Source organism: Sycon ciliatum, chromosome 1 (genome assembly GCF_964019385.1).
Source record: "Sycon ciliatum chromosome 1, ocSycCili1.1, whole genome shotgun sequence".
In the NCBI taxonomy this organism is placed as follows: domain Eukaryota; kingdom Metazoa; phylum Porifera; class Calcarea; order Leucosolenida; family Sycettidae; genus Sycon; species Sycon ciliatum.
The window spans coordinates 3,953,418-3,957,402 of NC_088643.1; positions in this window are offsets into that span (position 1 = coordinate 3,953,418).

Consider the following 3,985-nt stretch of genomic DNA (forward strand, 5'->3'; position numbering starts at 1 on the left):
ACAAAGAAAGACAGCGTCGTGGTAGAATTTCACAGGCAGAAAGCATCTTCATGTCTCACTCAACTGTCAACATGATGTGGCACGTGCCAAAGATAGGGGAAGCTACCGTACACGCGCAGATCTACGCGAAGATTTTATCCGATCGAGATCCCGGTACCGGTATACCGGTAGATCTACGCTTTCCAACGGCCAAAGATACTGAAGTAATTAGTTGGAAAGCTTGTGTCTTTGTGGGTACTGTACTCGTACTTGAACATTTGGGCTCATGCAAAATCGCACCGATTTTGGGATTTCCCCACAACTTTTTGCGTCAGCAAAAATGTTGTGCTGGACCGCATTCCTGTCACCATTGGTCACTTCGCAGTGGCTTTTCGTTGGTGCAGTTTGCCGAGCCACCGTGCTCACAGCAGAGACTTCTGTGTGTCACTGTGTGTTATTGTTGTGAAGGCTTGTGGCGTTGTGAAGTGGACCACAAAGACCGGAACTGAACTGAAATCGTAGAGCGCCTACGCGGTTCCGCGATTCCGCGAGATAAGACGCGATCGCGCGATTTGAGTGTAGACAAGAATTACACTGTACTACAGGATGTCTCCCGGATAAGGACCCATATGCAAGAGTCCATAAATAAACAGTTTTGTCAAGAGTACATGAAGGTTTTCATTAGGGCTGAAACGATTATACCGAATAATCGAGTACTCGTTTGATAACTCTAACGATCGAGCAATCGTTTAGATTACCGATAACGATTATTTTGCGTTTTTTTTATTTGTGTCAAGAAAGTACTGTTAACCCTCGTTTTGTGAAGTTTGAATCAGTTTCCGCTGGGAGTATGCAGTTGCCAGGGGTATGCATGGTTCATGTTCTGAGGTTAAAATAATTGACTTCAAAACTGCCATGTTTCGGAGCTACCCTTTCACTAATGCAGATTTGTTGGTATTATGAAGGCATAGTTTGTGGAAACAGAGTAATGTTTGCGCAGAACTATGACTCTATTTGCTAACGATTATAATCGATTACTCGATCGTTAAGCTAAAGAGTAATTGATACTTGAAAATCCACGATCGTTTCAGCCCTAGTTTTCATGTACTCTTGCCTCTTGGTTTTATGGATTCTTGGTAGATCTACACTGTATGACGTATGGTGAAGAGGCAAGATGAGAGCTAGACCGAGTGACATGCATACAGTGGACCTGGTGTGTGTGGTGGACTACTATAGTACACTCTACAGTCTAGTCATGACATGAAGCTCTGGGTATGATGTAGCCAGCACTGGCAGCAGTCCCAGCTATGTAGATCTACGAGTAGAAGTAGAGGATATAAAATAAACCGGAGTCAGAGGTTTTGCCTAGTCGCACGTGTAGCGACCTCACTCCCTGATAGTCCTGCGGCCCAAATCTGAAAGACGTTGTTTTGCAAGTCCCGTTTCAGTCTCAAGCAGACAACCTGAGCTTTGCATGGGTGGAAAGACCATGTTCTAGGGATGTCGAAACGGCTTGTTGTCATGTCCAGAACTAGGGCATAAGCTGGGGAGAACCAATTTTAGGTTTCGTTACGGAAGTCGTTATTTTACGTTATTTTACGACTCCTTGATCGAAATTGGCAACATGTGATACGATATTTTATTGAAAATTAGTGCAGTCGATGTGAATTTGTTCTTGTGTTTGGATGATTTGTAGATCATGGTTGCCCTTTGCCGAGCGTTCATTTCCTATTGATGGTGATTAGAGATGGCACAGATTGATTTGTTGTAAAATTTGACCAAAACACCCCCAAACATGGATCTTTCGTATGAGAGGATTTCATTTATTGGGACACTATCTCGACAACACCAGCGGAAGAGAGCTAGCACGAGCGAAGCAAAGGACACCGGAAAACGGCAGAGTGATAGCGATCATAAGCTGATCTTAGCAAACGAGCGATATGGAAGATGTTGTAAATAATAGCGCAGTAGTGTATTTGTCATTTGCTGCAGAGTGGAAAAGTACAATTCAAATTCAAATCAATTCAAAAACTTCAATAGTGCGGTCCACCAGCCTTAGCTTTCAGACTCACTGTCCGATTCACAGTCGGACTTACAGTCCAATCCACTGTCGAATCTGCCTTCACCCTCATCATGGCATTGTGTGCATGCGCGCGCGCGCACGCACACTCGTACACACACCGCACAACACATGGCATTGTGCGCGCGCTCGCACACACACATACACAAACCCCACACGCACGCACACACACCGCACAACACATGGCATTGTGTGTGCGCGTCCGCGCGCGCGCGCACACACTCACACACCACATAGCACGCTAGAGATCAGCAAGAACCTGCTGCGACCGTGGTTGAGATGGCGCTGTAGAAGACACCGCAGCCGCCACTGGTTACCTCGCACCCGAGATTGTAGTCAAAGCCGTACTAGCCGACACATCTGTACTGGAGGCTGATGTAGTACCCAAAGATGAAACTGATCCACTGGTGTTCACCTCACGCGGCGGCGTAGCGGATCCTTTGAAGCCGAAATGAGTGGGCAACACGACATAGGCGGGGACAAGCCCAGCGGATATCGCAGCGGGCCTATCGTAACTCCTGGCAGTGAGCCTATCGTAATTCCTGGCAGTGGGCCCGTCGTAACTCCTGGCATTGGGCCCGTTCTCTTGCCGGACACTGGGGTGCGGAGTGGACGTGGATGCGGGCAGGAAATCTGCGGCGACCGGCTGGACTGGGATGGTTGGGGTCGGGCCAGGTGCGTTACTAGTATGACTGTTCGGCAATGACTGGGTATTACCGGCCATCGGACCGTTTCCAGACGACACAGACAAGTGGTTGCTCCGTGAAGAGTGCGCCTGTATACCTATGCCACTTACCATACATGTCAATTGCTGAAGGAAACACACAGTTCAAACACAAAACGTAAATGAAACACGCCAATGAAATTCGATCCTTAAACAAGTCAAGTTCGCATGTCCGCGTTATCACGGGCTATACAATTGTGTTTAGAAAACAACCAGTTTATAATTCTGTCTCTTCTTGCATAAAGTCAGCCTAGAATACTGACGTCAGCTTTGGACATTACTCTGACTCGGACCACAAGCCCTGATTTATTCTGACCTACATGTGTATCGTGTGAAGTAGCGCGAGAGCCAAGCTGGTCATAATAATACGTGTAACAGCCACGAACGTAATTCAACCAAAGAAGACTACCACATTACATGAGCATGAACACTTGCATTCCATTTAATACATTCCTATGTTGTAGATGTCAGGCACTGTAGTGTTCACGTCTACATACACTTTGTGGCATTCCTTGGCCACCCAGACATTCATGATAGTAGCGCATCGTGAAATGAACTTAGCGGCTTTTAGTTGCTGTGCATGAGTCTGGACTCATGATCTGGTGTGTACATGCGATCATGTGATCTTGTAGTTGAGCGTATGTGTTATTTGGATTCCCTTGGTCATGACCAAACAATAAAACATGATTGGCGTGGCGAGAATGCCACGGAGTTAGTCTACACGTTCATGTCATGTTCAGTTGCGATTTGCTTTCTCTTCCTGATTGCCATTGCGGTCATGCTGTCGGTTCTCTGTGATTTGACCTTTATCTCCTGGCATCTTACTGTCTTCATGTGCTCCCCTTGGGGGCACCTTGATGCCTGATGTAATATCGCAGTTGTACAGCGGGCTACCTTTTAGGTTCCGCTGCGGTCGGTTTCGCTGAGCCAGCCTTGGCACCGTGTAGCCTTTTTTGGTTGTTGTGTTCTTGTGCGTGCGGCATGAGGTTTTAGCTGTACCTTTGTTTGGCTGCGCTGCCTTTTTGTTTCCTGAGAGTTTTTCTTTGCATGTATTGTAGTTTGTTGGAATAATCGAGTGCTCTTCGAGCCAACACCACAGCGATTCAGGAGTGTCGATCCTCGCCGAGGTGTATGATCTGTAGCCGTCAACACATTTGGTAGCAGAGGACGGTTAGTCGTTAGGTTAGGATCCTCGCCTGAGA